Here is a 26,148-nt window from a genome sequence, read left to right as displayed (position 1 = left end):
ATATTCCATTGTATATATATACCACATCTTCTTTATCCATTCATCTGTCGATGGACATCTTGGCTCTTTCCACAGTTTGGCTATTGTGGACATTGCTGCTATAAACATCGGGGTGCACGTACCCCTTCAGATCCCTACATTTGTATCTTTGGGGTAAATATCCAGTAGTGCAATTGCTGGATCATATGGTAACTCTATTTTCAACTTTTTGAGGAACCTCCATACTGTTTTCCAGAGTGGCTGCACCAGCTTGCATTCCCACCAATAGTGTAGGAGGGTTCCCCTTTCTCCACATCCCCGCCAGCATCTGTCGTTTCCTGACTTGTTAATTTTAGCCATTCTGACTGGTGTGAGGTGGTATCTCATTGAGGTTTTGATTTGGATTTCCCTGATGCCGAGCGATGTTGAGTACTTTTTCATGTGTCTGTTGGCCATCTGGATGTCTTCTTTGGAAAAATGTCTGTTCATGTCTTTTTTTTTTTTTTTTAAAGATTTTATTTATTTATTCATGAGAGACAGAGAGAGAGAGGCAGAGGGAGAAGCAGGCTCCCAAGGAGCAGGAAGCCCGATGCGGGACTCGATCCCAGGACCCTGGGACCATGACCTGAGCCGAAGGCAGACGCTTAACCAACTGAGCCACCCAGGCGCCCGTCTGTTCATGTCTTCTGCCCACTTCTTGATTGGATCATTTGTTCTTTGGGTGTTGAGTTTGATAAGTTCTTTATAGATTTTGGATACTAGCCCTTTATCTGATATGTCATTTGCAAATATCTTCTCCCATTCTGTGAGTTGTCTTTTGGTTTTGTTGACTGTAAAACTACCATCTTTGAAAGTAAAAAATAGTCAAATATTGGCAATGTCATATGGTGCAGCCTACTATAGAGAATACCTCCAAAGCCAGGACATTCTAGCCATTTTGGCATTAACAAGGTGTTCCTGGCTCATCTCTTTGACAGAAATGATTAAGACTCTGGAGAAAAAGACAAGAGGTGGGTAATTCACTATGAAATCAAGTTGGCTCATTCTTAATGATTATAATAATGTTTTAAAAAGAAAGAAATGTTAAAATTCCAAGATACATCTTAAACTAACTCAGGAAATAAAGTTATGCTTTTTACAGAATTTGATTTAACAAATCTCTGTCTAGAGCCTATTTTGCACAAAGCACAGGTTGCTGACTATAGGGACATTTGCAAGGTTTCTTGGGATTTATCTGAAAGGAAAAGAGAAATTCTTCAATAAATAGGGAATAGCTAATGTCTCTGAATCATTTGTTAACAAAGAAAGGTTTCTGGATCATCAGCATCATCTCTGAAATTGTTAGATCTTTTTTAATCTGGATACACCATAACTAATTCCCAATTTTCCCAATTGTTGGGTATGTAGGTTATTTCTAATCCTCTTATATTATCAATTTTTCTATAATTAATAATATTCAATACTAAAAACAGTAGGGTTTGGCATAAGATTATTCTATGCAAAGGAAGTTTGACACCTATTAAAGTTTAAAAGTTAGTTTAAAATTTCCTGTAAGTTTAGGAATGGATGAAAGAAGCATTTGGCCAGGGTGCTCAGCCTCTCCCAAGCATGGAGTTTCTTGGTTCCTCTCTAATAAGTATCATCCAAGAGGTGAGACCAGGGAAGGTCTTCATCTACTACAAACCCATGGGAAAATGTGAATCAATTAGCTTTATCAACTTTTTATTCAAATTATTTTTTTAAATTTAAATTATTTTGTAACTCAAAGTTCCTAGGTTTTCCTTAGAGAATGTATCAATTAAAAAGATCATTTTTCAAATAGCAAAATTTAAAGCATTGGGTAGCTTCCCCTGCCCCAGTTTTATGCAGATGTAACTAACATAGAACATTGTACTAGTCCAATGATCTGATATGTATGTATACTATAAAATGACTACCACGGTAAGTTCAGTTAACATCCATCACCTTATGGAGCTTCGATGCTTTTCTTTTGTGATGAGAACTTTTAAGATTTACTCTCTTAACAACTTGCAAACATACAATGCAATATTCTTAACTATGGTCAGCGTGCTGTGCATTACATCCCCAGGACTTATTTATCTTATAACTAGAAGTTTGTACCTTTTGACCTCCTTCACCCATTCTTCCCCCATCCCCTGCTGCCTCTGGCAACAACCAATCTTTTCTATCTATGAGTTTGGTTTTTTTAGATTCCACATATAAATGAGAGCATACAGTATTTGTCTTTCCCTGACTTATTTCACTTAGCATAATGCCCTCAAGATCCATCCTTGTTTTTGCAAATGGCAGGATTCCCTTTTTTTAATAACTGAATAATATACCATTATATATATGTTTGTGTGTGTGTATGTATGTATATGTATATGTATACATATATATCTTATTTGTACATTTATTTGTTGATGGACATTTAGGTTATTTCCATGTCTTAGCTATTATAAATAATGCTGCAACAAACATTGGGGTACATATATCTCCTTGAGACAGTGATTTCATTTCCTTTGGGTAAATACCCAGAAGTGGGGTTGCTGGATCTTATAGTAGTTCTATTTTTAATTTTTTGAGGAACCTCCATCCTGTTTTCCAAAGTGGTTACACCAATGTATATTCCCAGCAACAGTGCACAAGTTCCCTTTGCTCCATATCCTTCCTGGCAGTTGTTATCTCTTGTCTTTTTGATGATAGCCACTCTAACAGGTGTGAGATGATATTTCATTTTGGTTTTGATTTGCATTTTCTGGATAATTAGTGACGTTGAGCACCTTATCATAACACCTGTTGGTCACTTACATGTCTTCTTTGAAAGAATGTCTATTCAGTTCTTCTGCCCAGTTTTTAGCTATTTGTTTGTTTGGTATTGAGTCATATGAGCTCTATGAATTCTTTATATATTTATATATTAGGGATGCGAGTCCCTTCTCAGATACATGATTTGCAAATATTTTCTCCCATTCTGGAGATTGCCTTTTCATTTTGTGATAGTTTCCTTTGCTGTGCAGAAGCTTTTTAGTTTGATGTAGTTGAAATTGTTAAAGCTTGACAGTAACCACTGCAGCTGTGTTGGGAGCAGAAAATTTTAGGGGCATGAAGAATAGACCTCAACTTCTAGTGTTAACCTTGCTAGTTATTGGGCCTCTTAAAGAAAGGTACCAGTGCAATAAAGATAGGCTCTGGCTTTGTTATTTTTAGGTACAGCTCTCCAGGGGAACTGGGCAGTGGAGCCTATGTTCTAATGGGGTCACCGGTAAAATTTACAACCTCTGTCAGCAGAAGCAGGGCTCTTGTTGGTTGACATTCCAAGGAAGGCCCATCTGTTTGTTCAGCTTTTTCCTGAGGGAGCCAGAAAGGGACTGCTTCAGTTTCATAAGTTGAAGTCCCTAATAAGAGAAAGCTTTGTGGTTGAGTCAAAATATTAAGACATAATATGCTGACATGCATACAATTTTAAAATTCAGCTTTCACCAATTTAAATGCACCCATGCTATCACATGGTTTTCTGAGCATTTCTCCATTAAGTGTAATGGTGAGGACAGTTGTACCCCCACATGTATAAGTGAGTTCAGGGACAACCCACAGTCTCCACTGGACCCTCCGTTATTACCAGTGAATCCACAGGTATTAAAAATAATAATAATAATATCTAGTAAATGGTAATAATAAACTTGTATAATAACTACAAGTCAGTTAAAATTCTGTACCAATAAAGAAAATTTAAGATGTTGTCCTTGCAATTTGGGTTGGAGAAAAAGAACTCATGAAGCTATTTTAAAAGTTACCAAATAAAATACAGATAGACTTTTATCAATAATTCCTAAAATGTATAACATGAATGACGAAAGCATCAGGGGAAAGAGAAAAAGATCTCAAATGGGATCAGGAGGGGACAAGGAAGAATTAAGGAGGCAGAGTTTTAATTGATGACTTCTTGTTTTGTTTCATCTTCCCACAGTGAGAGAGAAAAGATAGAGGGTATCAAGAGGAGAGCCACAATAACCAAAAATGAAGGAGCAGAACATGGCATGTTTGACAATTATTGAGTATAGAACAGTTTGACTGGAAATGAAGAACCAGATTATTTCTGGGTATAGGTTAACATCTAACTCTAGTCTTAAGTCAAAGGGTTTGAAATGGTATTGGAGGTAATGTAAATTTTTTTCCAGCAGTGGGTTAATGAGAAAGATTGATGATTTGTTAACTTGCTCTCCATTAAGATAGCTAGCCTGGAACCTACCTTGGTTTCTGATGCTCTGAATAGAGGGAGTACCCAAGTGTCCAGAAGGGAAATCTAGTAGAAAATACAGACTCAATTTTTTAAAGTAGCTAGCTCACATCCAAAAAAGGAAATCATAGCTAAATTCACTCATGCTTCCAACCTGCAAAGACAAATCAAAAGATAACTCCATTCAGCACATTAAAAGACCCATCCGGGCTTTCTGGGCTATTTCCCATGATCCTAGAGCTTGGTTAAGTGGCCTGACAGAGAGGACAGATGCTTTGAGTTTTTAACAATTTTCAGAAAAGCAGTTAGAAATAGCAACTGGTATCACATGAATACATCTTTCATAGTCAATGAAAAGGCCAAGGGAAGCCCAGCAGCACAAGAATGAAAGACAGGAAAAGAACAGATAAAAGTTGGGCAATTTTAACTAAAGCCACTCATTTCCTCATTTCTGAAACAGTCGAGTTGCTCTTAGACATCTGGGCTGATTAGTGTCATCTGGTAAAGGAAGCAGGAGGGCAGTCAAACAGAATAATCATCTTCATAATAACTCAGAACTGTATAGCACTTTATAAATTGTGTAACACTTTCAAATATATGATGTGACTTAAAACACTCAAGAAAAAAAATAAAATAAATAAAAATAAAAATAAAACACTCAACAATTGGTACTGTCAACAGGATGGGTCATACCCTCATTATAGGGGTGTTAGAAGCTCTCAACACCTATGTGAGTAACCATCCTTAGTTTTTCCCAGAGTAAGCTGTTTAGTCAGTCTTCTAACTTCTAGTCCAGCAGCCTTTTGACCACAAAATTTTTCCCTATATCTTGCAGGCACAAAACAGTTAAAAGGGTCTATATAAAGAAAACTTTCTTTTATTTTATATGTCCCTAAGTGTCTTATAAACTTCATTACTGATTCTAAAAATACATTTCCCGCGCACTAGCCCAATGAGTTTAGGCCAGAATGTGGGGGTCACTGTGCCATTCTCTAAGGGAGAGAATTAATGCCCTAAGTCATACTTTGCGTAATGAATTAACATCTCTCCTAGGCAAAGAATGGCACCAGTTAGCGCCCATCCTTGGACAATTGCGAAAACAGTTACTGAAATAATTGTCTGTGTTCTATGGTTTGGACAAGCACCCTGGTAGTACACTTACCTTTGGAAAAGGAGTCCCTTGACGACAGGAAAGCAGTACCACACTTCTCCCTGCCTATCCTCTACAGAGGATTGTATAATAAAGGTACTGATAATGATAACAACTGTCATTTACTGAGAATTTACTACACAACAAGGACTGTGGTTAAGTGCTTTACACATTTTAACTGATTTAATCTTCACAATGACTTCGGAAGGCAGCTGTTATTATTATTGCCATTTATAGATGACAACTTTGAGGCCCAGGGAAGTCAGTGAAACTTGTTCAAAGTCACACATGGAGTACGGGGCAAACTGGAATTTAAACTGAAGTCAGTTTCACTCCAAAGCCATTCCCTACCCCATGACACTTAACCGAGGCGGGTGGCACACTTTTGTTGCACGGAGTGACTGCGTCTCCTCTACCTCACTCTTAGTCGTTTTAGACAAAGGGCAGGCTTGTAGGCAGGCTGACAAAAAACACTGGTTGGGCAACAAACTGGCCCTTGACATTTGGATCAAACCAAACATAAGTGATGGGGTTTTGGAATCTAGGTGAAGTTAAATGGGGTGGAGTCCGAGCTGACGACCAAGAAAGAATTCTTGAGATGTCTTTGGTGCAAAATGGTGGTTTATTAAAGCAGGGGGCCAGGACCCGTGGGCAGAAAGAGCTGCTGCCCCGGGGTTGTGTGGGGTGGCTGATTATATACTTGGGAGTTGGGGGAGATAAAGAAAAGGGAGGTTTCGGGAGAACTTTCATATGCTAAAGAGGACCTACAAGATACCGGAGGCCTTGCCATTGTCAAGTTAAGGTTGTTTTTCCCCCTCCAGCAAGGCATTAACATTAAGATAGTTAGGAGATTACTGGAAGAATGTCACGTACATCCCTCCCAGGAGTGGGGGGGGGGAGGTTGTGGGGTGTCAGCTTGTGCTTTGTCTTCAGTCAGCCTTCTGCTCCCTCATCATAAGAATGTAACTTGGAGGAATTTCAACAGATCCTAGATTCCTTCATTCATGTGAATAATACTCACTGGGAATCTATGGTGTGTGACATAATGAGCCAGATCCTGAAAGTGAAAAAAATTAAAAACCATACTCCCTGCCTTTGGGGAAGTTACATTCTAAAAGGAAACATAGGCACACAAATGATTGCAGTACAATTAATAAATATATAATGGTGAGATCTATACAAATTAAAAAAGATGCACAAAAAGAATGCTCAACTCTATTTGGAATGCCACCATAGCTTTCCAGGAAAAAATGCTTGACCAGAATCTTAGAGTTTGACAGATAAAATTAGGTGAGAATGGCATTCCAAGAAAAAAAGAGAACATGCAGAGGGATGGGATACAAAACCACATGGGAGGTTTGGGACCTGTGGATATGGCTAAACCTGGCAAAAGTATAGAATGAGAGGAAGGGCAATAGAGGTATAAGACTAGTGAGGCTGGTCAAGGAGGGCCTTAAGTCATTCAGTGGAAGAGGAGATGCCTTTGAAATCAGATGCAATACATTGAGAAAGAAAGGTGGGGAGTGGAGCTGAAGCAGCAGCACCACAAGAAATATGTTGAAGAGAATAAGAAGGCCAAATCAATGGAAGTGAACTTTACTGATTAGATGAAGCATCTTGGCAGGTGAGAGGGAGAGAGGAAGAGTCTAGAGGATGACATCCAGGTTGTTGGAATGGGTGGGATGAGTGAATGGGCAAGGCAGTGAAAAGATGAGTTCAGCTGGAAGTAGTTAGAGATGGTAGTATCTATAGAACCCCAGTGAATGTTCCGCAGGCGTGGAGATAACATGAAGAGACTCAGTCATGTAGATGATCAAACTGGGTGCTTGTACTCCCAGCAAAAACAAAATTTGCCCATTGGTGGCACCCGGGTGACCACTTTTCTCATTATGAACAACGCTGGCATTTTTAATTTATCTTACTCTTTTTTTTCTGAGAGATGGGAGCTGACTTGCTGCCAACCACAAATAAACATGCATAGGAATTCTCTTTTTAAGATCTATTTTTTTTTTCATAGGGATTCTAGTCTTCAGCTCTAATTTCCTACAGGTCAACCATTTCTAATGCAAATATAGAAAGGATTGTATGGAACAATGGCCAATTTATATATAAGAACCTGTTTACTCTTGTCACTTCATAAAAGTTGGGGTTAACAGAAGCATACCTTGTCATGAAAGGGAAAAAAGTTCTTAAGTAGCACACATTAAGAAACTATCTTTGTATGTAAAAACTTGATTTAAGGGGCGCCTGGGTGGCTCAGTTGGTTAAGCGACTGCCTTCGGCTCAGGTCATGATCCTGGAGTCTCGGGATCGAGTCCCGCATCGGGCTCCCTGCTCAGCAGGGAGTCTGCTTCTCCCTCTGACCCTCCCCCCTCTCATGCTCTCTCTATCTCATTCTCTCTCTCAAATAAATAAATAAAATCTTTAAAAAACCCCCCACAAAACTTGATTTAAAAAGTTGGTTTTAAATGCTTAATTGGGCATCAGGCCCTTAGGGTTCAGTGTTACATAAAAACTGTAAAACTAAAATACATTCATGTTTACTCACCATAATTGTCTTGAATTGCAAATAGAAGATTACTGCAAGATAATATGAGGGAGGAAATTCCTTCTATGTTAAAGATTAAAGAGTGCAGGTAGGGTAGAAATGAACTGATAAGTATCATGTATGTCTGAGTAAGCAAGAAAGGTGAGCAAGAAAGAATTGTTAAAGGACATTGTAATTATGATTAGGATAAAGGCCCATTCAGCTAAGCAGTCACATCTGGCTTCTAGTGATATCAGTCTGCCTAATGGAAATAATAAGGTAGTGAGACTGTTGAAGTCTCTTGTGAATATTAGACTTATTTCCTCAGTGACTCAGACTTAGAATGTCAGAGAGATCAATTTATGTGAATACAATTAATAAGGTAATTAAGAAATAGAGACAGCTCAGGAGGATATTGCCTGATAATTAATAACCAGTGAGAAAGGATGAGGATCCCGAGAAACAGTGAATTAAATAAAGATCAGCATGAAGAATTTCTATCAATAAGATATGGGCTGTTCTCTAAGTCAGCTAAAGGTTAGTATCCGAAGGCCATCTGCTAACAAATAAAACTTAAACAGGGTTTCTTGGAATTGTATATCCTATAATCTAATGCCCTAGAGAGCCTAGAGAAAGGGGGCTATAAATAAGCAGGGTCAAGGGAAAGGGGAACAACATCATGCACAGAAAAGAGCACATGGTCTGGAGTGAGGGTCCTGGTTCTGTTCTCACCTCTACAAGAGATGAGTTGCCTAGACTGCCTGGGTGGCTCACTCGGTTAAGTGTCTGCCTTTGGCTCAGGTCATGATCTCCGGTCCTGGGATGGAGCCCAGAATCAGGCTTTCCACTCAGCAGGGAGCCTGCTTCTCCCTCTCCTTCTGCCCTTCACCTGTTCCTTCTCTCTCTCAAATAAATAAAATCTTTAAAAAAAGGAGAGATGAGCTGTATAAACTGGAAGGAAACACTTTACTGCTGAACCTCAATTTCTTCGTTAGTCAAATGGGATGATTGAACTCTATGACCTCTATGGTTCTTTGCAACTCTAAAATTTGAATTATAAACACAGTTCCATTAACAAGGACAACCAAAAAAAGCTAAAACAATAAGTCTTTGAGCCAGAAAAAAGAGTGGTAATTGTTGGCTGTTGGTGTTGAATAGGTATGAACAGGCAATGAAGGCCCAGATTTTAAAGGAAAAAATTAAAAAGAAAAATATAAAAGAAATCATCTCATTCTCTCCAGTCCTGCATCTGAAAAACAAAAATGAAAAATGAAGTGTGAGACTGTGGTTTATTTCTCTTTGCAACTCCTGGTACTTGTACCCAGATAATTTACTGGTTTTTTAAAGAAGATTTTTTTTTATTTATTTGAGAGAGAGGAGAGAGCCAGCATGAGCAGGGGAGCGGCAGAGGGAGAGGGAGAAGCAGACTCCCCACTGAGCAGGGAGCTAGGCCGGGCTTGATCCCAGGGTCCTGGGATCATGACCTGAGTTGAAGGCTCATGCTTAACTGACTGAGCCACCCAGGTGCCCTGATCATTTACTGTTATAACCTACAACTATCAACAAAATACCCCTTGGTATAATAAACCACATAAAGCATTGACCACAAAGTTCAATCCCCTCAGTGACATTGCACTCTGGGAGCCAAAGTTTTAAAAATTGCTGGAACTTGTTCAACTAGAAAATGTCTTTGCTAACCCAACACTCTGTGATTGGGTGAACATTTCTTTGAAGATAGGCATCAAATATCTTATGTATGCAGAGGCAAGCGAGAAAACAAACAGCTGCCTGTCCCAACCTCAGTTTACCTCCCAATTCTCCAAAATGCTCCAAACCCTGAAAATCCATGGAAGTTTCTAGACTGAAGTTTGGTTACTCAACTTGAACTGAAGGGTGAGTGGAGGGACTGGGAGAAGCAGACCAACTATAAAAGTCAGTTTTCTTCAAACCAGGAAGCGAGGCTTCAGTGGGGGAGGGTGTCAAGCAGGAAGCGGATTAAAGCCCTCACACAAAATGATATATGAGAAGAATAGCAGAAGTAAACTGATGGTCTCTTTCTCCTTGTAAACCCACCATTAGCCGTTGAAGGGAGTCAACTCTGGGGCCTGATGTCATATATTTAGTAGTGGAGCTGGAGAAAGCTATACATTCTGCCCAATTTGGTGATTTTATTTTAAAGATTTTTTTTTAAATTTATTTATTTGACAGAGAGATAGCACAAGTAGGCAGAGCGACAGGCAGAGGGAAAGGGAGAAGCAGGCTCTCTGCTGAGCAGGGAGCCCGCAATTTGGTGATTTTGGGTATTTTGAGGCAACATGAAGGTTTTAGAACTAGCATTTAAAGATATCAGAGGCAGCAGCATAGAAACAAGCTACTGAGACAAACAAGGAACTCAAACTGCAGACTTCTACAAAATCCCTGCCTACTGCAAACCAAAAGCATGGCTCCAGCCCTCGCTGTCTCTGGACCAAAGGTCAGATAAGAAGACCTGAAATGCCTCAGTGCTGAACTCTTCCCAAGGGTCTCTGATGCCATGTTTGCTCTTCCCCCAAAGCACCCATGCACCAGTAGAATTGGGCAAGAATGATGATCAAGGCCAGTTTTCAAAGGGAAAAAGTAGTTCCTTGGCAGTAGGCAGCTTGTTAAGCATATGTAAGTAGAGAAGGGCTCTGTTTGGGGCTGAGAGGGGTGAAGGGCAAGCCGTGAGGAGGGAAGGCTGCTTGTTGGTACCTCTGCAAATGACCACAGCAGCTTGGAGTACCCCATCTGGCAAGAACACCTCCTCTCCCTTGACTCCCTGCATAGCCCACCAGCCTCTGTAGCACCCTCAGGGCCAATCAGGGACCTCCCAAACTGCCACTGAAAAATCATAATTCCCAGCCCTGAGGTCCCACTTGCAACCTTCTTTCCCAAGCAGGGCACTGGGGCATGCTTTGAGTGGTGATGTAAATTCTAAGAGTAGAATTAAATGAGTTAACATATACAGAAAGCACTTAGGAAATGGCCTCATACAAAGTAAGCACTATAGAGTTAGCCATCAATACCATCATTTTCCACATAGGGAAACCAAACACAGAGAACCCAGACTGTCTGCCTACAGGGTGCAGGCTTATAACCATTTCACTCTTGCTAAATGAAGAAACCGAGAAACCAAGCGCTGAGGGATATGTCAGACATCCATCATGCAAGGTGGAGACTAATTTCAAATCTGGGTCTCTTGACTCCAGATCTGGTATCTTTCCACCTCAGCCTGTGGCCCTTGCGTATCATAACAGGTGTGAGAGAACAAGTGACAAAGGTGAAGAAGTGTCCACAACACAGAAATTGGTCCCGTCTTTGACCAGAACCATGAATGTCACTATGAGCAGATTATGGCCCTCTGGAGCCAAGACAGGTAGGAGGAAGAATAGAGTCCATCAGTCCAGAAACACCGTTCCTAAAAATTCACTGAGCTATTACCACTAAGTTATCTCGGACGGGTGTGTTCTGACACATTGGCAAAGAAGCGCTCATTCCCCACGGGGAGTTCTTTGCGTTTAGCCAAACATACTAAGTTGTGCTTGAAGTCAAAATAATTGCCCACTCCTGCCCTGGAGAGTTTCAAATACACAGTGACTTGCTAGGTGTCCAGAAATTGATCACTTCATCATCAAACGAGCCAGCCAGGGGAGCAATTGCTCCAACAGGAAGGTTAACAGGCGAGAAAATGAATTGTCTCATGGTTACAAATGTTTCTGCTGCCATGACTAAAAATTGCTGTGATTTTTTTTTTTTTAAGTTCAGATGCCTAGATATTTTACTGCTGAAAATGTCAAGCCACTGAGTTATTGTTATAATTACTGACCACTCCACGATAGCATTTCATGACTGTTTTTTTTCTGTTGTCATGCAGTCAGCATTATAGATTCTGAATAAATTTGAGCCACTGCTGATCTGCTTTCCAGCACACAGCATTATTGGCTCTGAAGGAAGCATTAGCTTTGTAGACTGTGAGCATAGATTATGAGTAATACCAGGGTACAAATATTACCAAACCTTTAAACGTGCTCTTTGTTTCCTAATAAAACTCTTGTAAGGTCCTCCAAGGGCCCTGTCTCAGCTAACCTCGGAATTCACTCAGCTTATTAAGTTAATACAGTAACGTGCCAACTCAGGGCTTCTCTGATTGTTGCTGCATGCAGTAGGATGTGATGGTTTTTAGAAGTGGCTTATTTAAAAGCTTTGCACTTCCTTGGAAGAAGGGTTCATGTAATGTGACTAAATTATTATAATCATCATATATATTCATTAAATCAAGTTATTTTTCAAGTATATACAGAATAAAATATGCTAGACTTTAATTCTGAAACAGGACAACACCTTTCTAATGCAGGTATGCCTCACTTTAAATAAACCAGTGGTTTTCTGATCGGTTGAATGTGTGTGAAAGGGTTTTTTTTTGGTTTTTGGTTTTTTTTGGCAGTGTCCAAGCTGGGTGAGTCCCTCTTTGGGCACCTGTTCTCTTACCAGCATCTGTTATTCAGAGGCCTTGCTGATTCATTTCTGGTCCCTCCTTAGGCACCAAGAAGATAACTAGACGATCTTTTGAGACCACCCAGGTATGGGCACATTTTACCCAGCAATATCTAAAAAGAGATCTTATGGGTAATATTTCAGAAAGCAAATGACCTTATTTGAGAAGAACCAAAGTAAAACTGGAAACAGATTTACTTGACAATTAAGTTAGATAAATATTACTTACAGCATATGTAACCTAGGTGTGGTCTTATTTAAATCTTTCCTCACAGAGAAATTAGTAATTAGAAATTAGAAATTAGAAATTTGGCCCTGGGTGGCTTGGGTCGGAGTGTCAGTCCCTTTCTTGCATCATCCACTTTTGGGATTCCCAGTGACATTCCCCTATGGGGCTTCTCAGATTCTGTCTGCATTCTCTCAGCCTTCTTCTCTACCTGCAGAAAGTTTCCTTATTACAGTGAATGCTGCTGTGGGTAATTTCAGCCCAGATTTCTTGCTACCCCCTGCACATTTATACATGGCTTCATCTCATACTGATAGTGTTGCTCCCCTGTGGTGCTCTTCTCTGCAGCTAGTCCCAGATCTGCAAATTTTCTCATTGTTAACCTGCCTCCTAGGTTAGGCCTCAGCTATATCTCACAATTCTTCTCAGCTGCACTGCAGAGCATCTCCTGGCTTCTGGGGAGTTGGGGACAAGAGATAGGCAGAGAAGCTATTACTCTAGACTCCTATCTATGCTTCAGCTAAGGCAGCTTGGCTTTGAGTTCTAATTACTTGTAGTGTTCTGTTGAGATTTCATTCCAAACAAGATCTCCTTGCAAACAAACAGAGGCTTCCCACATTCAAAGGAAAAAATAGATGTCTCATGAGAAAAGTGGTATACAATATGAAGCCTTCTTTAATCTAGCATAGCTACAAACCTCTACATGACCCAAATGGCCACAAGTGTCAATGACTTTACTGCTTCTTCTCTTTCTGGCGTCAGTTCTCTTCCTGGTCTTGCACCCTAGACTGGCCAAGATGATGATCCAGCTGAATTGACCCATACTGGCCAGTCTGGGGGAATGATAGCCTCACATTGTCCACTACATATTTCTGAAATGATTTCCAAGAGCACTGACTATTCCCTATCAGCCATTCTAGTATACAAGATGAAGAGGTTTTGTTTTGGCTAGGGTTGCCAGATAAAATATAGGACACCTAGTTAAATTTGAATATTAGATAAATAAAAAACTTTTTTTAGTATAAGTATTTCCCAAATATTGCATGGGATATACTCATACCAAACAACTGTTTGTATAGTCTCACAGACTTAATATTTTGGTGACATGGTTAAGGCAATTACTTATATACATATCAAAGTGCAATAGTGAAGATGAAAGTCACAGAATTCTTTTAATTCTTTGACTTTTCTTTCCCATTATAAGAGATTTATAATCTCACTGGGGGATGAGGATGAGAGGAATCTAGTTCTATCTGAGACCAAACAAAGCTAACAACCACCACTTTGCAAACTATGTATGAATGGTTTTTACTAAACAAAAATTTCTGTCTAGCAGATGCTTCAATCATTCCTTTTCTAAGCTGAAGAAAATGTCTGCATTTAAATATAGTTACATGGCAAATGTACAGTCAGTCAAAAATGTTTATTGAGTGTGTACTAGGTGTTAACCATGATTAACATATGGTTCTTGCCTGGCAAGAGTTCAGAATCCAGGAGAGATACAGAGATATGAACAGATAATCACAAGGCAATGTGATAGGTTCTCAAACAAAACAAAAGCACAGTTCAGTGGGTGTGACTAACAGGACTCAAGGAGTTGGGGATCTTAGAGGAGGTTACATTTAATCTGGTGTTGAAGGACCAGTAAGAACTTCCCAGGCAGAGAAGGAGAGCAAAGCAATTCCCAGCAGGGATTAAAAAAAAAAAAAAGAAAGTCATGAAGTCATGAAGGAGCTGCCATGCTTGTGAGGCAGAGAAGGTTCTGGTCTAGTCAAAACTCAGAGGAGGGACAAGAGCCCCACTCACTCAGTCTCACTCACACTACTACTACATAGGAAAGATGAGGATGGCCTCAGTCCAAGTCAAAACCCAGTAACAGCAAGAGGAAGAGTAATAAGAGCAAGTGATCACAGGGCCCAACAAATAGTCAAAGGTAAAAGGAGAGATGCCTAACTTCTGTAAAGGTAAAAGTAAATTGCTGCTGTAGCTCTAACAACTTTTATTCCCATTTCACTGTGGCAAAAGCCAATTTTTCATGTGAGGCTGGTTTGGAGGGTTCCAGAAAGTAATTGGCTACTTTTCAATTTTGGAGATGATGAGCAGAAACATTTCCCAGGTAGGTATTACCCTGCCATATTGTGTGAAAAAAAAGGAGCAAAACGCTTCTAATGATTCTGTTACAAATCCTGTGTTAGCAAGATTTCAATCTGGCTGGAAAGCAAAGATTCTGTGCCTGCTAGAGCTATGTATGCTTGAATACTGCATAGTCATACTTTATGATCGATGAGAGCCCAGTGGTGCAACATCAGTAGGAGAACATGACGAAGAGCCAATGTCTAAGTTTAACAGAACAACAGAAACTGTCTTTCTGATGTCTGACATGCCTTCAATCATTTCATGTGTCTTTCATAACTGATCTTATAAACTTAACTATTAAAACTTGAAAGACAATGGGATACCACTACACACCTACTAGAATGGCTCTAATTAAATATATATAATACACATATTATATATATTTAAATGACAATAGCATGCTGATGAGGATACAAAGTGGCTAGAACACATATATTCTGGTGGGAATTCTACTTTGGAAAAAAGTTTGACCATTTCTGGTAAAGGTAAACTTAATGTAGGTTACCCTAGAGACATGGAAACCTATATCCACACAAAGGTATTTATATGAATGTTTACAACAACTTAATTCACAAATGCTAAAAGCCAAAAATGAACCAAAATATTCATCAACCGGTGAATAGATAAATTATGTTATATCCACATGGCAACAAAAAAGAAAAAAACTACAGATACATGCACCAACATGGACACATCTCAAAAGCATTATGCTAAGAGAAAAAAGACTCAAGAGATTACATACTGAATGACTCAATTAATTTGTTACTAGAAAAAAGGAAAAAAAAAACTATGGAAACAGAGATCAGATCAGTGGCTTTTAGTAGCTGGTCAGGGGAAGGGATTTAATAAAAAAGGCTCATGAGAAATTATTCCATATCTTGATTTTGGTGGTAGTTACATGACTACATAGAATTGTCAAAATTCATTGAGCTGTATTCCTAAAAAGTAGGAATTTTACTACATGTAAATTATATCTCAAGAAAAAGCAAAATTAACTTGTATATTTAAGATAGAAAAAAGAAATGAGTTATGAGTGGGCATTATCTTGAATTTTCATTTGAGTATTGGTTTGACCATTTCCAGCTCTGAAGGCTTTTGACCATTAGTTAGACTTTTATTGACCATAACATATATCCTAAAGATCATATTTAATGGTAGATTTGAAAGTCTATCAGCCATTTGTAGCCAATTTTGGAAGAATTTATTCCTACTAACTATGGCATCCATTGTATGCAATAAACAAACTTCTCTCCTATGTGGCTAGGGAGGTCCTAGTTATGTACCATCTTTGAAGAGATTGAGGATATAGTCACTTAAATCATTTTCTGTGTTTTATGGTCTAGATGAGTAATTCCAATTTGATTGTATAGCTTATATAGATTAAAATAGCAAAAAAGAGACCACTTGGGAATATTAACACAGTGGTAGCCAAATAGGTGTGTATCTTGAGCACTGCATTTTATGAAGAAGTCCTGAGTACTACAGAGGGAAATACGGAGGGGTTTCTTTAACTACTTTCTTTCGGCAACAGTTCTTTTGCTTTGTTAGAACATTGACAGAGACAGTCTCAAAACACAAAGCCAAGACTAATTCACCAGGGCAGCCAGCGTTTCCCTTTGAAAATAGGTTCCTTATCTTTCCTGTTTTGATAGTCCTGGTGTTGGGACGTAATATTCCTGAGGAGTTCCTTCAATAGATGAGGCAGTGCTTCTTTTATGAAAAGCTAATCTAAGTTAATTAATTGCTCATCAAGGGGACAGAAAATAAAATCAGTGGGTCTTGAGAAACACAACAAAGGAGTAACCAACCCTTGGACCAATTCTCTATGGTGACATCTGAGGCATGTCAGGAGACCTCTGGCACTAGGTTTCCAAGCAGGTACTCATCACGCGAGAGGCAGGGAGAAAATTAACCTTAAAATCCATGTAGCATTGGAATTATAAAGCACATTCTTATGTAGGCAAGTTTTCCATTAAACTATGTGCTGTGAATGTACATGTGAACTGCTGGTTATAATAGGACTTCGTATCAGAGTCTTTCACCCAGTGTTCCTGGCAGTGGTGTTTTATGAAATGTGTGTGTGCCAACAAAGCAGTTACTAGCGGGCGGTGGAGCAGGGAGGACATCCCCGGCCAACAGGCGCACGGGGACTGGGCAGGCATGAAGTACAACTTTACCACAGAGCAGAAAATTTTGATGTTTCCCAACATTGTGATTTGTTCTCTCATGCATTTCAATATGCTCCTGGGAGCCACGGCCAACCACCTTCAAGTGACTTTATTAGAATATTTGTCTTTTTACCCTGCCTTCCTTTTAAGTGCCTTGTTAATTTGATCCCAGATACTGAATCATTTGGCAAATTAGTAGGCCTTACTGTAAAAATGAGAATTCTCTATTCTGCCTTTCATTTTTGACACACACACACACACACACACACACACACACATGCACATCCGTAACTTACGGTCCCAAGAACTTTGCATTTTTCACAAAAATCTTCTCCCTGACTGAAATTATTTAAAGGAGCTGATACCTGGACACTTTGTTCAAGTATTTGGCATTAAAACTGTTATTTGTTTAAATTTCAATTTTAGAAGTCTTGAAAGTCTACTTCCAAAGTTTCTTATCATTCAACCCATAGCCAGTGGTTGCCAGAAGTCTGTATATTTGTCAGGTACAGTTTGGATTTGTCCTCAGACACCAGAAAATGATGTTAATATCCCTAAATGACATAATTAATAATAACAGCTAATCTTTACCGTGTGCCAGGCCCTGTCACTTCACTTGTATTAATTTATTTGAACTTCACAAAAAATCCACAGAAGTAGGTATAATTACTTTAACAATGAGAAATGAAGTCAAACATCCTTCCTGCATTCACAGCCCTGTCTCCACCATTTGGCTGAGCAATCACACTTATCCTGTGTTAGACGATGAGAAACAAAGACTGCCAAATAGCAATTTGAGACATAGATGAATTTATAGGATTTCCTGGCAAGGAAGGTCTGCATTACTCAGGTACAAGCAGTTCTCTCACCAAGCAGCAAGTGAAAGGACCAGACTTAGAGCCAAAAGAGGAGGAAGGCAATATTCTGAGCCCAGGCTTCTGCATTGTGGATTGTTTCCATCCCTTCTCTGCAAATGGTCATTCGCTGGTTTTACCTCACTGATTCAAAGAAGCCAGGTTTCCGAACAAGTCTGAGATGAGTTGCGAAAGATGCCAGTGGGCCTAGGATCATCCAGCAAACATGCTGGATGCACGTGCTTAAGCTGTGGCTAGATTTCTATTTCACATCCAGCAGGTAATATGCGACAACACAACATCTATACATTGGGGTAGGACTAGATAGAGTCTAGGTGGAGTGAAATGGATGTGAACCAGATGCTTCTTCGTTTCTCTGTTCTCTGAGGACACAGGCACACTCACCACAGAAAGGACTGTACAAGATCAACTCCGGTAATTTCTAACTTGCTTACAAGCTTTATATTTGGAAACTCTTATGCAAACAGTGCTCCCAAGACTTCTATGAGAGGCACAATAAACTGAGGAGAAATGTTTCCTTGTGCCTACTAGGATTTTAACAACTTGGAAGCCTGGCATGGCCATACCACAGCTCAAGAAAAAGGGAAAAAGCACAAAACGAAACAAAAACAAGAGAGCTTATCTCGGACTACCTAAGCCTGGTCCATCCTTGGCTCTTCTGTCACTGGCACAGAACACCTTTCGAATTCCCACTGTTCTAGGTTATCTTCCTGCTCAGTTAACAGCAGGAGAGAGAGTGTAAGGATAGGCCAGCAGCTAGTGTTGCTCCTGTAAAATGTCATCTCAAGAACGATGTTGCACATCAAACATGAAGCTGGATGAGATAAATGTAGGCGTTATTCCAGTCCTCTTCCTCGCTGCCAGCAGAATGCTGCAACAGCAGCAAATCCACGAGACACAAGCACAAGTCCATCTGGTTGGATGTGGAGAAAAACCTTACTCACAGAAGAGGTAAGAAGTTGTCTATTAGGTAGCCTTCCACCCTACTCCCCCAGTTTTTCCCTCAGATCGTTCTTTTGAATGGAGCAGTTGCTCCCCGAATCTCCCTTTCAAAAACTAATATTCCTGGAAGGAATAAGCATCTGGCCATATTAACTCCCTGCCCTAAACTTTCTAATACTGACCCTTTGTCAAATGACACATTTCATAAAGGACTTACTGAAAAAGAAAGCTGCCTAAATATGTACAAACAGCAACAATAAGGACAAAACTAACTTTCAACCTGTGCATTTATAAAGACTTTCTAAGATTGTAAATAACTCTCTGGTTGCTATGACTTGTGTGATTTTAGAACCAACCCTGGAAGACATAAAAATAATTCAAAATTACACAATGCCCAATTACCAAACACTATCCAATGTAAGGGAACAATAAAAAATTATCAGTTAGGTCTAAGAGAGTGGTCAGCAAGCTGCTAGGGAATCTGAAGTTGGGTCAACATCCTAGGGTTCCTGTCCCTGAAAACCACTCAGTCAATAATGCAAAATGAGGAACAGATAGCAAAGACACATTTTCATCCACACCCACGTTATTGAAATAGTTTGGATATAACCAGCATACCTGATCAGACACCATCAAGAGAGATTTGATTCAACCAGCAGCCAAGGGTTCAGAATTTTACCTAATTATCTCTGTTCATAATTTTTCTCATAGGATTCTTGGTTCACATGTCACTGTATATTTTCAGCTGCTTGATTAGTATAGATTCACTATTCCAGTTGTTCTGCAGGAAAGAAACAGCAAAGCTCTAGCCTCTGTACCCTGAGAATTTATCCTCTAGACACAGAAGAATGCTTCAACAGAAAGTAAATTACAAAGAATTATATATAAAGCTACGTGACAACAACCATAAACTACTATCTTAAAAACAAATGCACATTAGCTGAAGATTTACATTAAAAAGCAATCAACCTAGGACATGTTTAATAAGAAAAGATTTCCTGAAGGGAGACAGTTTATGACACATTTTAAAAAGGACTTTATAGACATGGATTCTAAGAGAGAAGAGAAGGTACCAGCAAAGGCAGAGATACTGTACTGTTTCAAGTGGAAAAATTTTGTTATGGAGAAATAAAAGTGGATCTAACCAAACCAGAAAATGTAGCAAGCCCTGTAGAAGAAAATGCTATAATGTAGGCTCTGCAATTCAGTTAGAGTTTTTATGTTGGGTAGTTTTTACACTTAAAACAACATGGCTTCTCTTCAATAGGAAATATTATTCTAAAATTTCAGGTAAAAAAATTAAAAAATTAAAAAAATTAAATTTTGTATAAAGCTTTAGACATTTTATAGCATTTATTTTCTCTCTAATTAAAAAGTAACAACTGGGGGCGCCTGGGTGGCTCAGTCTTTAAGCATCTGCCTTCAGCTCAGGGTCCTGGGATCGTGCCCCGCATTGGGCTCCCGGCTCCACAGGAAGCCTGCTTCTCCCTCTCCCACTCCCCCTGCTTGTGTTCCCTCTCTCGCTGTGTCTCTAATAAATAAATAAAATCTTTTAAAAAAATAAAAAATAAAAAGTAACAACTGTTCTTGGTAGAAAATGTGAAAAATATAGTAAAATACAAAGAGGAGTTTTAAAATCTTCTATAATACCACTATTTAGACATAACCATTGTTAACACTTACAACCCTTCAATTGTTTTACTCTGTGTGTGTGTGGTTTATATGATATGCTTTATTATGTGCAAAATTTGGGTATATTACTGCAAATATAGTTTTATATTTTTTTTCCACTTTTAATGTTTTAAAACTAGCATCTGCCTTATGTGACATTACTTCTGGGACTTTTTCTATTGCTCTGATTTCATTAATTTTTTTTCCCAGTTTCCATTATTTTTGACAAGTAGGAGCAATTGCAAATAAAGCCTCCAGTTATGTTGTCTGAAAGAAATAATCCTAAACTGAATGAATCTCTTAGCTTGATAGTATCATGCTTTGGTTTCCTAGACTAAAATATTCAGAGATGACTACATTAGTAAAGATTTCATACACCCTGATTCTGTGGAATGATAAGGGACTAACCCTTACTATTTGTTCCAAATTTCTTCTGGACTTTTAGAGTATGTTTGTTCCTATTTCACTTTGGGAACCAGAAATCTTGTCTTCAAATTAATGACAAAATATTTTTCTTTACCATTGTCAATGTCATTATTAAATCATATTTATGAATGAATTGAGTGACACCAAAGGCATAACGTCCTCAGTGGGCCCACTGGTTCAGAGTGTTATATTGTACTACTCTTCCATCACTCCCAAAGTCTAGCATGCCTCCCCTTCCAAAATCAGCTTATCCTACTCAGGCACAAAAGCAGTAGTTCATTATTACTACATCTCCATGGTGGTTGTTAAATTCAAAAGAGAGATATAAAAAGCACTATTATATTAAATATGGCTATTCAAGATGACAATTCTTTTTCTTCCTAAAAGTAAAATTATCTATCATCTATCTATCTATCTATCTATCTATCTATCTATCTATCTATCTATCTATATCATCTATCTATCATGTGTCATCATCTATCTCTCCATTATGCATTTGAGCCTATTATTGGAAATTTCTATCTATAGTTTGCTTGCTTCAGTATTCATCCTAGTAACAGACATCAGGAAGTATCTTTTCACTTAGTAGTGAATGTTCCACAAATAGAGAAACATAACATTGGGGAATGTTTCCCTATTAACTGATGAAGCTTTCTTCTAGGGATGCTCATGTGCCCCGCAGCTGTGGCCAGGTGTCATAAACAGATAAATATTTTATGCCTTGCTCTCCCTCTATTTCTAAAATCTTAAGGAAAAGTTATGGAAATGAAAAATTTCAACAGTTATGAAAATAAGTCCAGGCAAGAAGGTATCTATGCTGGCTGCTACCTAGAACTGTTGACCTTCCTCTGTCATACAGAGTAGGGTGACCCTTCCAAAGCCTGGTGGCTAGAAATTTTCAATGTAAAACTGACAATCTTGACCGATGACTTAATTTTTTTAAATGAGGAAGTGTATAAAACATATTACTTAGGTTTGGCCACTTGCAAAAATATTACAAGACAAAATATTTCAACAAAAATGCTTGCACATTATTCTATTAGACACTGCAAAGGGAAATTTTCAGAGACCAGCCATTTCCTTTTGTACATAGCAACATGTGTTCCTTCTCTGCAGATAGGGAAAAACAAATCAGATTTTTCTCAACTTCCTGGGCATTGAGAACTGGTTCAGCTGGACATATGCCAGTTGAACAAAAGGAGCCACTTAAATGCAAGAGAGTCAAAGAATTTCAGGAGAAAACTAAAATAATCCTGAGGTGAGCCCTATTAAGGAAGCATACTGCTAAATTTTTAAAATAGGAACAAGAGATCAGTTTTCTTCTCCATGCTCTCTTCGTTGTATTTCTTCAAACCAGTAAGTGAGTGAGTGTACAAAGGAGCTAGCTATACAAATGAAAAAAAAAAAAAAAAAGGAGGAAAGATTCAATTCAAGTCAATGCATGGATATAGAATAAGAATTCCCCCAGTTTTTTTTTTTAAGTTGTAACTACTTGAACATTTTATAGACCAATACATTATAAAGCCTGAGTCACCATAAGTTAATTCAGTAAAATGAGTACTTCAATAGAATAAAACTTTTAATAAAAATAATAATTATTTATAAGTACATGATATTGAGGCCTAAGCTTAAGGACTACACATATTCTAAATACTATTTAGCACAGCCAAATTAAATGCTTCTGGCTTTCTCCTAATAGAAGAAAAAACTGGATGGAACTCCTGAAGAGTAATGGATCCATAACACAAGGGAACATAGAGAACGTGGTCTGCCCACTTTTGGGAAATGGGACTCCAGGATATCAATGATGCAGCACTAAGAACCACAGATTCCCTCTCACCCCACAATCATCTTCCCTCAGGGCTGCCTCGTTGCCCACATCCTGGAGAGCACCATTAATATTATACTCCATGTAAATGGTGGCCACTGGAACTGTGCTACACAACAGAGATGTTTCTTACCCAAAGAAAAATGTCAGGAGGGGTTGGCTACTGTATACTTCTATCTTTCTCTCAAGCATATACTTAACAACCATTTGTGGGGAATTATTATCAGTGGAGATTCTTTTAGTTAATATGTCAGAAAACCCAGTTAAACCTAGCTTAATAAAAAAAAGGGATTTATTGTTTCATGTAAATGAATAGTCCAGGGGTATACTGGCTTTAGGCAAATAGATGGTATCATCGTAATCCTATGTGTCTCTCTCCACTCCTTGGCTCCACTTCTTCTGTGTTGACTGTCCTTTGACAGTACTTTGTAAATTGTTTAGAGCTGTATAAGCTACTTAAAAATTTTTTTTCTGTTAATAATCATTTTCTCCTGCCTTTATTAATTCCAAAGGCAACAGAATTATCTTCTGAGAAAAATTAGCCTATTAGTCAATAAATGAATACATAACTTGAAGAATAAAAGTGACCACACCCTTAAATAAAATACACAATTTGATCTGAATAAGAAGTGCTGGTGCAGAGCTTGAGCGCCTGCATTTTTAACAGCTCTCTATGTAATATGTTGCATAAGACCACTGGTCTGCCCATTCAACAGATAACACCAAGAACTAGTTTGCCTACATTTGTAAAATGTCTAAAGGAATTCAATAGTTATTGTAATATTAAAATGTATCTAAATTATACTAATACTTTTTATTTGTGGCAGTCTTAAGAATGAATGTTTCAAGTTTTCCAAAACAGGCAGGACCCATAGAAGTATCTCAGCTTTTCTTAAACTTCATTCCCTCTGTTTACTCCCACCTTCAGATAACTTTTATTCACATATAATTTTAGGGCAAGATTCGGGTAAAACTTGAAACCCCAGTATGAATTGCTGTGTGTTAGCATTCGTTTTTTCAAGATTTATTTATTTATTTTAGAGAGAGAGAGAGAGTGTGTGCACATGCACGTGAGGGTGCACAAGCGGGGGGAGGGGCAGAGAGAGAGGGAGAGAAGCAGACTCCCCTCTGAGCATGGAGCGCCCCTCGGGACACGATCTCAAGACCCAAAGATCACGACCTGAGCTGAAACCAAGACTTGGACACTTAACCGACTGAGCCACCCAGGTGCCGCAATTGAAAGATAGTCCTGAAAAGTAACTGGATAGTACTCTTCAAGTGCCAGGGTCACGAAAGACAAAGGAAATTGAGGAAACACGGCAACTAAATGAAATGTGGGATCCTAGGTTGGAGCCTGGACCAGAAAAAGGACATCAGTGGGACAAGTGGAGAAATTACAGCAAAGTGTGTAGTGTGGTGAATAGTATTATATCAATATTCATTTCCTGGTTTAGACCATTGTATTGTGGCTATGGTTATGTAGGATGTTAATATTAGGGAAAGCTGGGTGAAGGGTATATGGGAATTCTCTGGACGAATTTTTTTTTTTTAAAGATTTTATTTATTTATTTGACAGAGAGAGACAGCGCGAGAGAGAACACAAGCAGGAGGAGTGGGAGAGGGAGAAGCAGGCTTCCCGCTGAGCAGGGAGCCCGATGCGGGGCTCGATCCCAGGACCCTGGGATCATGACCTGAGCCGAAGGCAGACGCTTAACGACTGAGCCACCCAGGCGCCCCTCTCTGGACGAATTTTTGAAACTAAAAGTCTAAAATTATTTCAGAATGGGCTTAGAAAAAGTAAAATAAAACAAGTTCTCTCCAATGACTGGTGTTGTTTTCTGTCTCCTGACTGGGCCCTGACTGACTGATGAATAGATGGTACAGCTGAGGCTACTGTGCCCTAAATACCACATCATCCAAACAGAGTCTCATCCAAACCTAAAGAGTCAAATTCATCTATACATGATGTGCCTGCAGTTTGTTTTTTTTCCTTTTTGCTTTTTTTAAATTTAAATTCAATTAATTAACATATAATATATTATTAGTTTCAGAGGTAGAGGTCAGTAATTCATCAGCCTTATATAATACCCAGTGCTCATTACATCCCGTGCCCTCCTTAATGTCCATCACCCAGTTACCCCAACCCCCAGCCTCCAGCCCCCTCCCCTCGAACAACCCTCAGTTTGTTTCCTATGATTAAGATTCTCCTATAGTTTGTCTCCCTCTCTGATTTCAACTTGTTTTATCTTTTTCCTCTTCCCCTATGATCCTCTATTTTGTTTCCTAAATCTCACATATGAGTGAGATCATATGATAATTGTCTTTCTCTGATTGACTTATTTCACTTAGCATAATACCCTCTAGTTCCATCCATGTCATTGCAAATGGCAAGATTTTGTTTTTGTTTTGTTTTGTTTTTGTTTTTTTTTTTTGATGGCTGAGTAGTATTCCTTTGTATATATATACCACATCTTCTTTACCCATTCATCTGTCACTAGACATCTGCACTCTTTCCATAGTTTGGCTATTGTGTACCTTGCTGCTGTAAACACTGGGATGCAAGTGCCCCTTCGAATCACTACATTTGTGTCTTTGCGGTAAATCCCTAGTAGTGCAATTGCTGGGTCATAGGGTAGCTCTATTTTCAACTTTTTGAGGAACCTCCATACTGTTTTCCAGAGTGGCTCACCAGCTTGCATTCCCACCAACAGTGTAGGAGGGTTCCCCTTTCTCCATATCCTCACCAACATCTGTCATTTCCTGACTTGTTAATTTCAGCCATTCTGACTGGTATGAGGGGGTATCTCATTGTGGTTTTGATTTGGATCACTGATGCCGAGTGATGTGGAACATTTTTTCATGTGGTCTGTTGGCCATTTGGATGTCTTCTTTGCAGAAATGTCTGTTCATGTCTTCTGCCCATTTCTTGATTGAATTTTTTGTTCTTTGGGTGTTGACTTTGAGACGTTCTTTATAGATTTTGGATACTAGTACTTTATCTGATTTGTCATTTGCAAATATCTTTTCCCATTCTGTTGGTTGTCTTTTGGTTTTGTCGAACATTTCCTTTGCTGTGCAAAAGCTTTTTATTTTGATGAAGTCCCAATAGTTCATTTTTGCCTTTGTTTCCCTTGCCTTTGGAGACGTATCTAGCAAGAGATGCTGCAGTTGAGGACAAAGAGGATGCTACCTGTGTTCTCTTCTAGGATTCTGATGGGTTCCTGTTCCACATTTAGGTCGTTCACCCCTTTTGAGTCTATTTTTGTGTATGGTGTAAGGAAATGGTCCAGTTTCATTCTTCTGTCCAATTTTCCCAACACCATTTGTTGACGAGACTGTCTTTTTTCCATTGGATATTCTTTCCTGCTTTGCTGAAGATTAGTAGACCATAGAGCTGAGGGTCCATTTCTGGGTTCCATTGATCTGTTCCAATGATCTATGTGTCTGTTTTTGTGCCAGTACCATACT

The 26,148-nt window shown here is 38.9% G+C and overlaps 1 long non-coding RNA gene across 1 annotated transcript in view; it reads right to left on the bottom strand.

Annotated features, from left to right (window-relative positions):
* Nucleotides 1–471: 471 nt before the first annotated feature.
* Nucleotides 472–26,148, bottom strand: part of LOC123860274 (uncharacterized) — a 352,027-nt gene continuing 326,350 nt past the window's right edge. Inside the window, exons 13-15 of the long non-coding RNA XR_010413163.1 lie at nucleotides 19,374–19,536; nucleotides 4,232–4,373; nucleotides 472–3,377 (exon numbers count right to left, since the gene is read on the bottom strand). This is a non-coding gene — a long non-coding RNA (uncharacterized LOC123860274). The remainder of the gene's footprint in view (nucleotides 3,378–4,231; nucleotides 4,374–19,373; nucleotides 19,537–26,148) is intronic.

The sequence above is a fragment of the Mirounga angustirostris genome, unplaced genomic scaffold (assembly GCF_029215605.1).
Source record: "Mirounga angustirostris isolate CCGP_5_RB_7025 unplaced genomic scaffold, mMirAng1.0.hap1 SCAF_7, whole genome shotgun sequence".
Classification (NCBI taxonomy): domain Eukaryota; kingdom Metazoa; phylum Chordata; class Mammalia; order Carnivora; family Phocidae; genus Mirounga; species Mirounga angustirostris.
Note: the sequence above shows the minus strand (reverse complement) of the source record. Positions and strands in the feature narration are given on the sequence as shown.